Consider the following 12,753-nt stretch of genomic DNA (forward strand, 5'->3'; position numbering starts at 1 on the left):
CTTCTTGTACTATGTCTTAAAAAGTTGTAGTTATTATCTTTGAGTGGTTCATCTTTTAGTCTTTCTACTTAGGATATGAGTAATTTAAACAACATAGTTACAGTGTTATAATATTATGTATTTTTTTGTGCATCATTGCAGGAGTAATGTGGTATTGCATTGTGGTTTTGATTTGCATTTCCAGGATCGTTAGTGATGTCGAGCATTTTCTCATATATTTGTTGGCCATTTGTATATCTTCTTCTGAGAATTGTCTATTCCTGTTCTTAGCCCATTTCTTGACAGGATTGTTTGTTTTTTCCTTACCGATTTCTTTGAGTTCCTTGTAGATTCTGGATATTAGTCCTTTGTCAGATGTATAGAGTGTGAAGATTTTCTCTCACTCTGTGGGTTGTCTGTTTACTCCACTGACTGTTCCTTTTGTCATGCAAAAGCTCTTTAGTTTAATTAAGTCCCAACTATTTTTCTTTGTTTTTAATACATTTGCTTTTGGGTTCTTGGTCATGAAAAAATATGGAATGCTTCACAAATTTGCATGTTAATCTTGTGCAGGGCCATGCTAATCTTCTCTGTATCATTTCAATTTTAGTATATGTGCTGCTGAAGCAAGCATGTTTTTTTCTAATTGAAATAATCCTTTAGCACTTCTTGTAGAACAGGTCTGGTGTTGATGAAATCCTTCAGCTTTTCTTTGTCTGGGAAAGTCTTTATTTCTCCTTCATGCTTAAAGGATATTTTCATCAGACATACTATTCTAGTGTAAAAGATTTTTCCTTCCACAGTTTAGATATATGAGTTTCTCTGACCTGTAAAGGTTTCCACTGTAAAGTCTGCTTCCAGATGTTTTGGAGTTCCACTGTATCTTATTTCTTTTCTCTTGCTGCTATTCGGATCCCTTCATTATTTTTGACCTTTGGGAGTTTATTAAATGCTTTGTAGTAGGCTTCTTTGGGTTAAATCTGCTGGGTGTTCTATAATCTTCTTGTACTTGAGTACTGGTATCTTTCTCTGGGTTTGGGAAGTTCTCTGATATTATCTCTTTGAAAAAAGTTTCTACCCCCTTCTCTTTCTCTGCCTCCTCTTGAAGGCCAATAACTCTTAGATTTGCACTGTTGAAGCTATTTTCTAGATTCTATAGCTATGCTTTATTTTTTGCCTCCTCTGTGTATTTTCAAATAGCTTGCCTTCAAGCTCACTCTTTCTTCTCCTTCATCAATTCTGATATTGAGACTCTGATGCATTCTTCAGTATGTCAGCTGCATTTTTCAACTCTATAATTTCTGCTTCTTTTTAATAATTTCAACCTCTTTGTTAAATTTATCTGATTGAATCCTGAATTCTTTCTTTGTGCTATCTTAAATTTCTTTGTGCTTCCTCAACATAGCTATTTTGAATTCTCTGTCTGAAAGGTCACATCTATCTGTTTCTCCAGGATTGGTCCCTGGTACCTTATTTAATTCATTTGGTGAGGTCATATTTTCCTGGATGATCTTGATGCTTGTAGATGAATACCATTGTCTGGGCATTGAGTAATTAGGCATTTATTGTAGATGTCACAGTCTGAGCTTATTAGTACCCAACCTTTTTGAGAAGGCATTCCAGTTATTCAAAGGGACTTGGGTCCCAAAACCAACAATGCTGTGGTTCTTGCAGATTCATAGAGTTACTGCCTTGGTATCTTGGATAAGATCTGGAAGAATTCTCTGGGTTACCAGGCACAGACATTGTTATTTTCCCTTACTTTTTCCCAAACAGAGTCTCTCTCTCTTTGTGCTGGGCCTTCTGGAATTGGGGGTGGGGAAACACAAGCACATTTGTGGCCACCACCCCTGGGACTGTTTTAGTTCAGACCTGAGCCAGAATAGCACTAGTCTCACCCAAGGCCCACTGTAATAACTACCTGCCTAAGTTTGCTCAAGGCCCTAGGGCTCTATAATCAGCAGGTGGCAAAGCCAGCCAGGTTTGTGTCCTTCCCTTCAGTGCAATGAGTTCCCCCAGGCCCCAGGTGGGTCCAGAGATGCTGTCTGGGAGCCGTCGATTGAAGTCAAAACTTTTAGAAATTTACCTAGTGTTCTAGTCTACTGTGGCTAAGCTGGCACTCACATCACAAGACAAAGCCCTTCTGGCTCTTCCCTCTCAAAGCCCAAGTGCTCTTCAGTCAGTTTGTGATGAGTGCTGCCAGGCCTGAGACTCACCCTTCAGGGCAGTGGGCTCTCCTCTGGCCCAGGGCAAGTCCAGAAAAGCTGACCAAGAGCCTAGACCTGGAGTTGGAGACCCCAAGAGCAGGCTTGGTGCTCAATCCCACTGTGGCAGAGCTGGTACCTAATGTGCAAGACGGAGTGCCCTTTACTTTTCCACCCTGCATTTCTTAAACAGAAAGAGTCTTTCACCATAGCCACCACAGCTGGGAATGTGCTAGGTCATACGTGAAGCCAACAGGTCTCAGAATCCAGTGCTTACAGTATATTACCTGGGTATTGCTATTGATTGATTGTTCAAGGTGCAGGGGCTCTGTAGTCAGCAGATGATGAATCCTGCCAGGTGACATGGCAGCACTGAGTTCAACATAAAGTCCCCAGTCACTGTGCTCTTCCTCTCCCAAGTGAGCAATTTCTCTGTGCCATGTAGCTGCTGGCAGAGGGTGGCAGAGCAGTGGCACAAGCACTCCCTTAGCTCCCCTGGCTGCAGTAGGTCTCATGCTTCCCCAGTTCGCTGGGCTCAGCACCGTATCCTGCCTGGAAATTGCAGTCCCTGTGGCCTAGACTGCACCTCAAGTTCACTTAGAGACCCCAGATCACTAAAACCTGTGGTGGCAAGGCTTGGCAGAACTCAAGCTCTAACCTCTGGGATGAGTGATTCCTCTCTGGCTAGGGCCAGTCCAAATTCTTCCCCCGCGGGTGGACATCAGCTGAGCACAGCTTGGTTCTGGCCTTCACTGTGACAGAGCAGCACAAAGATCAATGCAAAGCCTCACAATTGCTGCGTTCTCCCTCTCCCAAGAGCACAGATTCTCCATCACCACTGCAAGGGGATAGGGGACGGGCAGTGTAGCACTGCAAGACTGTCTTTCCTGCCCTTTTCAATCACTCTTTCCGTGATACAAAGTTAAAACCAGGTATTGTGATTGCTCACCTGTTTTTGGCTCTTATAATGGTGCTTTTTATGTGTAGTTAGTTGTTAAAATTTGGCGTTCCTGTAGGGTGGGGAATGAATAGTGTAGACTTCTATTCAGCCATATTTCTCTATATTCCTTGTTCAATTTTTCTTATATTTTTAGTATTTTAAAATACTGGTATGAGAAGTGAAACCCACCAACATAAAAATCAAAAGTAGGTGGCATTTATCATTTGGCCAGGTGCCTGACAGCAAGAAAACATTGTAGACTGAGAAACAGGTGGCTTTTGGTGTGCTATAGTTAAGTCATTTGGGACTGGGTACAGTGACTCATGTCTGTAATCCCAGCACTTTGGGGTGCCAAGGTGGGAGGATTGCTTGAGGCCACGAGTTAGATACCAGCCTGGCCAACATGGTGAAACCCATCTCTTCTAAAAACACAAAAATTAGCTAGGCCTGGTGGCATGTGCCTGTAATCCCAGCTACTGGGGAGGCTGAGGCAGGAGCATTGCCTGAACCAGGGAGGCGGAGTTTACAGTGAGCTGAGATCACACCACTGCACTCCAGCTTGGGTGACAGAGTAAGACTCTGTCTCAAAAACGAAAAGAAAAGGAAAAAAGACATTTGGTGCAACTACTGTCTTGATAACTTAGAATCCAGGTCAAATGCTTTCCAAGTCTGTCACTGTACAGGCACAGATTATTACAATTCAGTGGCAGTTCTTCTGCTGATTTTCGGAGAGTATTACCAAAAAAGAAATGAGTTCAGGCAAGAATGGACTTTTTTCAAATGCCGACCAAGAATTTTCAGTCAAACTCAGAAAAGCCTGGGGCAAACATAAAATTAAGGCTGTTACCTTCCCATAAAAGCTTATCGTTTTCAATGGTCTTAGGGGAACAAGCATTATATTGAGGGGAGAAGAATAGGTAAAGCATGTGTCCCTTAGAAATTGGGAGATGTAGAAGTTTTCTGCCTGGCTAGGGGTATATTTTATCACTGAAATGGCTTAGAATTTCCAGAGTATGGACAAAATAAACAGCAGCCCATCTTTTGATCTGTTTTCCTTTTAAATTCTCTATGGCCTTCACCTTGGGCCGCCTCCAATGCCTCCTCTTCTTTAGTGTGTCACTGGAACACAGAAGTCAGAAAATAAAGGAGGTACAGTTTAAGAAAACTGTCTATAAGGAATTTCCAATGTGGTCATTGGAACAAGAAATGAACAGGAAATAAATGGATTAGAAGCCTACAACATTTTTGAGAGCATTATACCAGCAAACAAAACAAAACAAAACAAAAAACCCCAAAAGTTTGACTTGCAAAATTCCATGATTGTTTCGCCCTTGAAGTACCAAAGAATGGTTTATTCTCTAATGTCCACTTCACATATGACGCAAGATGATAATGGATAAAGAAACTGTCAGAGTTCAAGACAGGAATTCGGAAGAAAAATAGACAAAGGAATTACTCGACAAGAGAGTAGAACTCGGGTCAGGTATGGTGGCTCATGCTTGATCCTGCAGGAGGATCACTGGAGGCCAGGAGTTCAAGACAAAACTGAGCAGCATCATGAGATCCCATTTCTACAAAAATTCAAAAAATGAGCCAGGTGTGGTCATGCATGCCTGTGGTCCCAGCTACTCAGGAGGCTAAGGCGGGAAGTTCACTTGAGCTGGGAAGGTTGAGGCTACAGTGATCTATGATGGTGCCACTGCCTTCCAGCCTGGGTGACAGAGCACAGTCCTGTCTCTATTTAAAAAAAACAGAGATAAAATAAAGAGAGTAGACCGAGGTACAGGTAGATGGGCGAAGCAAGCAACTTACTTCTCAGGCAAGCAACTTGACTTACCAGGCAAGGAGTCTGCAGGCACCAGCTGCCAATATTTGATAACTTCTATGGGTCACTGAAGGGAGAGCCATTGCCATTCTTCCCCAGTATCACATTCTAGGTATGTCTATGTCATAGTCTAGGAGGATAGGCTGACAACAATTTGCCTTCACAGGTTGCCAGGCCATGAGGAGACATGCTCAGAGTCAATGGAGACAACCACATCTCACCCAGAAATTGTAGATTTGAATTATTTGCCATAACAGGCTGAGACTTTGAATTGTCTATCTTGTGAAATGAATGTTCTATGGGTGGGAAGAAATATGTGCACAGATATTTGATGGCCAGTAAAGGAGACCAAAGCATACTGCTGTTGTCTACAAATATGCTTTTTGTTTCTGAAGTCATAGCTTCCTGGTGACCACATTTTGCAGCTCCCATATGACTAGGGTTTTAGAGAATGTGCTAGCAGAAATGACACGTGCCACTCCTTGCACACTTTCTTAAAACAAAATAGCCATCTGATCCCTCTTGTTTTATTTTCCTGCCATCTTGCATGTGGTCTCACTCATCATCTAGCTTTCATCATGGAGACGAGGACTATGCCTCTAGGTTATGGCAGAACAAAACACAGAAGAGACCAAGTTCCCAAATGACGGATGTATCCCACCAAACTGGACTGTTACACAGACTTAGTGATGTGAAAAAGGTATGTGAACTTACATTATTTCTGCCAAAGAATTTTAGGTTCTCATTGTTACAGCAGCTTGGTGTTCACCCCAATCAGTGTAGTAAGTATAGTTCTAGTTCATTCACCTCAACTGCCCGTGAGTACCCAGATTTGTTTCCTTATTTACAATGTTTCCCATTTATAGCTCTTAGGGAAAATGCAGCATTGTCCACCTTTCCAGACATATCTTAATACACCTATGAGAGTTTTTCTAAAGCTGTGCTGAACAATACAGTATCCTTTAGCCACAGGTGTGATTTAAATTTTAATTATTGAAAATATAAAAAAACTAAGCATTCGTTTGTTACACTAACCACACTTCAGGTACTCATTAGCTCTCTTAGTCACCTTGTGAGCTGTGACTACCCTATTGGACAGTACTAATAGAAAACATTTCCATCAACACCAAGAATTCTTTTGAATAGCACTGCTCAAGGATATAAACCTACTCGGAAAACTTCTAAGTCATAGAATATGCATGTCTTCAGTGTTACTACATAATGACAAATAACTTACCAACATGATTACAGCAATTTATAGCAGCTTATACAAGTTTTCATTTGCTAACAGCTTCACCTATACTTGATATTATGAGACTTTTCTTTTTGCCATAGAAATGGATGTGAAGTATGACTGAGCACCTTATTGTTTATTTAACTTCCATGTGCTTAGTCTATATCCATTATTCTATTAGGTGCTTTTGGCTTTTTCTCAAATATTTGCAAGAGTTATTTCTCTATTCTACATGCCAACCTTTGTTGGTTAGATGATTTGCAAATATCTTCTCTCCATCTACAGCTTCTGTTTAAACTTTGTTGGTGGTGGTTTGGTTTTGAACCAAAGAAGCTGATCATTTTAATTTAGTCACATCTCTCTCTTTTTTACTTTAAGGTGTAAGATTTCATTTCTTAAATAAACAATCCTATCTTGCATCAAGTTAATAAAGATATTTTCATCTAAAAGATTAAAGTTTTGCTAGTAACATTGAGATCTTTAATCCATATGGAAGATACTGTATGTCACATTGGATAGAAATTTAATTTTACTTTCTACCATCTGGAGAGCTAATTGTCCAAATATCATGTATTGAATAACCTATCTTTTGCACTTTGATGTGTACTGCCAACTCTGTCATTACCAAATTCCCTTATCTTCATAGGTCACTTTCTGAAATATCTATTCCAATCCACTAGTCTATTTGTTTATTCTTCCCATCACAACATGATGTCTCATTTCTTAAATCTTATTTATAAGTTTTAATATCTCAAAAGATGAGTCACTATATTCTTATTCTCTTTCTTCAAAATTATTTTGTCTGCTCTTGATACTTTTATTTTTCCATATGAATTTTAGGATCTATTTATCAATCTCAAAGAAATACTGTTAGAATATTACGGTAGGCTAGAAAATACCCTCTCCTGCCTCAAGATATCCCTGTCATAATCCTTGGAACCCATGAATTTTTCCTTATTTGGAAAAAGGGTCTTTGCAAACATGATGAGGTTAAGGATCTTTAGATGGGAACACTATCCTGGATTATCTAGATGGATTACAAATGTAATTGCATGCATCCTTGTAGGAGGGAGGCAGAAGGAAATTTAAGCACACACACAGGAGAATATGACATTTAGAGGCAGATTGGAGTGATGTGGCCACAAGCCAAGGAATGACAGTAGGCAAGGAACACATTCTCTCCTAGAGCCTCCAGGGGGAATATGGCCCTCCCAACACCTTGATTTCAGTCCAGGGATACTGACTTTAGACTTCTGAATTTCAAAATTGTGAAAGAATAAATTTCTGTTTAAGCCACCAAGACTGTGGTGATTTGTTACAGCTGCCATAGGAAACTAATGCAAATTTTGGTACCTGGAAGTGGAGTGCTGCTGTAACAAATACCTAAAACGTGGACGTGAATTTGGAATCTGACACTGAATAGAGTTGGGCAGAATTCTGTGGTGCGTGGCAGAAAAAGTGTTGATTGCCTCACACATACTTCTGGTAAAAATATGGATGTTAAAGGGGCCATTGTAAAGCCCCAGAAGAAACTGGTAATACAGTAGAAAATGTCCATATCATCTGAAAGATATATTATCATAAACAGAATGTTTGTAGAAATATGAATGTTGAAGACACTGTTGTTAAGGTTCCAAAGAAAATAAGGAGCATGTTATTGGAAAATGGAAGAAAGATGCTAACTGTTATCCAGTGGTAGATAACAGCCAATTTGTGTTCCACCCTCAGGTAGAAAGAACTTGTACTTTCTACATGGGTGAACTTGGATATTTATCTGATAATATTTTCAAGTGATGTGTTGAAGGTGCAGTCTGATTTCTTCTTGCAGTTTATACTAAAACGTGAGAAGGAAGGGATAAATTAAGAAACGAAATATTAGGCAAAATGGAACCAGAGCACGATAATTTGGGAAATTCTCAATCTATCCAGATTGCAAAGATGCTACAATAGGGAGAGTCACTATTAAGAAAGTGTGCTTCAGAAAAACCAAAAGTGGGATTGGATAAATTTTGATACTGCTGAAGAGACTGGCCATGTAACTCATGGATCACTTCAAATATCTCAGCAGAAGCTGAGAATAGAGATGTGATTTTCCAGGGAAGATTTATATATGAAGCTCTTGATTAATGGCATGAATCCCCATAACACACATAGGATACCCACGGAATTTCTGAGAATGCTATGCTAGAAGAAACACTGTCTGGTGGGACTAAAGTAACTACCAGATGGAAACAGGCTAATAAAATTATTCAGCTACAAGCATATGCTACATTAAAGAAAAAGGAAGAATGACTGAGGGAAGAGCCTTGGGTTTAGAGGCTGGTGCTGCAATCACAGGGAAATAGACCAGAGCCAGGAACCCTCAGGGAATTACTTTCAGGTCCTGAAACCCAGTGGAATTTGCTCTTCTAGACTGAAATTGCTTGGCACAAATGACCCCTTTATTCCTTCTATTTTCTACCTTTTGGAATGCAAATGTCTGCAACTGTTACACTACACCCGACTCACCACTGTATTTTAAAAGCAGGTAACTTGTTTTCTAATTTCACAGATCTACAGATACAAATTTTGAGATATTTAAAGTGATCCATGGGTTACATGCCTAATCTCTTCAGCACTATCATATATTGTCCCAGGACAGATCACACCCAGAGTTTCACCCATACCTGATTGTTTTGTTTTTGTTTTTGAGAGAGTCACTCTGTTGCCCAGGTTGGAGTGCAGTGGCACGATCTCGGCTCACTGCAACCTCTGCCTCCCAAGTTATTTTCCTGCCTCAGCCTCCCACGGACCTGGGATTACAGGCATGTGCCAACACGCTGGGCTAATTTTTGTATTTTTAGTAGAAACGGGGTTTTACCATGTTGGCCAGGCTGGTCTCAAACTCCTGATCTCAAGTGATCTACCCACCTCAGCCTCCCAAAGTGCTGGGATTACAGGCATGAGCCACTGCATCCCACCCATACCTGATTTAGATGATGAGATTTGAGACTTTTAAACTGATGACAGTTGGGTGAGATTTTGGACTTGAGTTGATGCTGCATGGGCTGAGACTTTTCGGAATATTGGAATGGGCTGAATATACTTTGTGTGTGAGATGTACATGAATCTCTGGAGACTAGAGTCCAGCTTGTAGGAGGCCAAAAATCCCCCTACCCCAAAAGATATCCATATTCTCATTCCTAGAACCTGTGAATCGTTCCTTATTGGTAGAAAAAAGAGTCTTTGCAGATGTGATTGGGTTAAAAATCTTGAGATAGGGAGATTATCCTAGATTACTTAGTTGGGCCCTAATACAATTACATGTATCCTAAAAGAGGGAGGTAGAGGGACATTTAGACACATAAACAAACAGAAGAGAGGGCAACGTGAAGATAGAGATGGAGGCGATGGAGCCACAAGCTAAGAAATTGCAGAAGGCAATAAGGAACAGATCCTCCCCTAGAGGTCTAGGGTTACAGAACCTTACCAACACCTTGATTTCAGTCTAGTGATGGATTTTGTATTTCTGGCCTCCTAAATCACAAGAAAATAAATTTCTATTGTTTTAAGCCACAGGAGTTGTGGGAATTTGTTATAGCAGTCACAAGAAAGTTATGTTTTTGGAATTTCACTGAATTTAGAGGTTAATTTGTATGGGATAATCATCTTTATAATAGTCTTCTCATATATGAGGCATGAGTATATCCATTTTCATTAAATCTTCTCTTACATCCTTTGAAAAAGTTTTAAATTTTACTCCATAAAGGTTATATGCATCCCTTGTTATTCCTAGAAAACTGGTAGTATTCACTGATACTGTAAATTGAATCTTTTTAGTATTATCTTTATATTTTCCATTTGATTACTTTTTGAGCCTATCAATTCTAGCATCTGATAGTATATTCAATGTGCCTTTAAAAGTCACTATTTTTGTAGTAGCTTGTAGACTTTTCTGGATTTTCTATTTAGAGAAACACCATGTGTACAAATGATAAGAGTTTTACTTCCTTCATGATTCTTTCTTTTCTTGGGATACTATCCAAGACTTCCACGCTTATTGAATACAAGAGGTAATAGAAAAGATTTACCCTCACTCTTATGTTAAAGACAATTCTGTTTCACCACGAAATGTGTTTCTGTAGGCTTTAGATTGATACCTATTATCATTATAAGGGATTCCCTTTTATTTGAGAGATTCTCATGAGGAAGTTGAAAGTCATCAAATAATTCTTCTGTGTAGAATGGATTATATTTGCTTTTTCTCTTTAAGCTATTTTTATTTTTTAAAGCCCTGCTTAGGATTATTAGGGCTCCTTGACTCTGTGGCGTGATGTCTTCCATTCGTTTGAGAAAATTTCCAGCCACAATGTCTTCAAACGTTGCTTCTGCCCATTCTTTCTTTTCTGGATACTTGCATAATTCCTAGACTTTCTCACTGTATCTTTTATGCTATTGTGTATCCAATTCTATTATTTTCTATCCCTTTTTTTCTCTATGCTTTGTTCTTAATGTATTTTTTGGAGTTATCCTGTTAACAAATTCTCTGTATTTACTATTACATCCATTTAGTTCTTAATTTCAATGATTTCCATTCTAAGAGCTTCTAATTGTCAGCCCAAATTCTTATTTTTAGTCTCATTAAACTTTCCAAAATCTTTTAAAACATGTATTTGGCTGTCTCATTAATTCCTTTAAATAGGTTGTGTCCTATTAGGTTTTTTTTTTTAATTTCATATTATTCATTATCTTATATTTTTTATTTTCTTTAGATTTACCATGCTGTTTTATTAGTATTATTTTTCTTTTCTTCTTTTTTTTTTGAGACGGAGTTGCCCAGGCTGGAGTACAGTGGCACAATCTTGGCTCACTGCAAACTCCACGTCCCGGGTTCATGCCATTCTCCCGCCTCAGCCTCCCGAGTGGCTGGGACTACAAGCACCCACCACCACACCCAGCTAATTTTGGTTTTTTGTATTTTTAGCAGAGACGGTGTTCCACTGTGCTAGCCTAGCCGGAATGGTCTTGATCTCCTGACCTCCTGATCTGCCTGCCTCAGCCTCCCAATAAAACAGGCTGGGCGAGCCACCACGCCCGGCCTGTTTTATTAATATCTTAAGTGAGGCACTTATAGGCATTTATTCTCCATTTTTAAAATTTTCTAGTATAACTTTCCTAAATATACTGCTATAAACATCATCATTTGTTCTGATATTTAATATATACTTTACTATTTGTAAGACTTTGATTTTCTGATTTTTCTGAGAACCTTGAGTTATTTTCTAAAGTTTAAAAATTTTAAATACATGTTTTAGATATCTTTTTAAATTGATAACCTTTAAAAAAAAAATTTAAGTTCCAGGGTACATGTGCAGGATGTGCAGGTTGTTACATAGGGAAACGTGTGCCATGGTGGTTTGCTGTACCCATCAACCCATCACTTAGCTATTAAGTCCCACATGCATTACCTATTTACCCTACTGCTCTTCCTCCCCCTGACCCCAACCAACAGGCCCCAGTGTGTGTTGTTCCCTTCCTTGTGTCCATGTGTTCTCATTGTTCAGTTTCTACTTATGAGTGAAGACATGGTGTTTGATTTTCTGCTCCTGCATTAGTTTGCTGAGGATAATGACTTCCAGCTCCACCCATGTCCCTGCAAAGGACATTATCTCATTCCTTTTAATGGCTGCATAGTATTCCATGCCACACAGGTAACACATTATCCAGTCTATCATTGATGGGCATTTGGGTTGATTCCATGTCTTTGCTATTGTGAATAGTGCTGCAATGAACATATGCACGCATGTATCTTTATAATTGAATAATTTATATGTCTTTGGGTAGATATCCAGTAATGGGATTGCTGGGTCAAATGGTATTTCTGCTTCTAGGCCTCTGAAGAATCGCCACACTGTCTTCCACAATGGTTGAACTAATTTACATTCCTACCAATAGTGTAAAAGCATTCTAATCACCATTCTGACTGGTGTGAGATGGTATCTCATTGTGGTTTTGATTTGCGTTTCTCTATCGGTGATGCTGAGCTTTTCTTCATGTGTGTTGGCTAGATAAATGCCTTCTTTTGAGAAGTGTCTGTTCATATGCTTTACCCACTTTTTAATGGGGTTGTCTGTTTGCTCTGATGACAGTTTCTTCTGTGGTCCAGAAGCTATTTAATTAGATCCTATTTGTCAATTTTTGCTTTTGTGGCGATTGCTTTTGATGTCTTTGTCATGAAATCTTTGCCCATGCCTATGTCCTGAATTGTATTGCCTAGATTTTCTACTAGGGTTTTTATAGTTTGGGGTTTTACATTTAAGTCTTTAATCCATCTTGAGTTAACTTTTGTATAAGGTGTAAAGAAGGGGTCCAGTTTCAGTTTTCTGCATATGGCTAGCCAGTTCTCCCAGCACCATTTATTAAACAGGGAATCCTTTCCCTATTGTTTTGTTGCTGTTAATTTGTTTGCTTGGCCTTATATACTGGGTGATTGTAATATCCCTATACAGCTTTATTACATTCTGTGTTTGCTAGTATTTTTCCCATCTCTTTTTATCCCTTTACTTTTTAAACTTCTTAAAATGTATATATA

At 39.2% G+C, this 12,753-nt stretch overlaps 1 non-coding gene across 1 annotated transcript; it reads right to left on the reverse strand.

Annotated features, from left to right (window-relative positions):
* Positions 1-507: 507 nt before the first annotated feature.
* Positions 508-609, reverse strand: LOC119618837 (U6 spliceosomal RNA). Its single transcript, XR_005235202.1, has one exon. It is a non-coding gene; the product is annotated as a U6 spliceosomal RNA (small nuclear RNA).
* Positions 610-12,753: the final 12,144 nt, after the last annotated feature.

Source organism: Chlorocebus sabaeus, chromosome 9 (genome assembly GCF_047675955.1).
Source record: "Chlorocebus sabaeus isolate Y175 chromosome 9, mChlSab1.0.hap1, whole genome shotgun sequence".
Classification (NCBI taxonomy): Eukaryota; Metazoa; Chordata; class Mammalia; order Primates; family Cercopithecidae; genus Chlorocebus; species Chlorocebus sabaeus.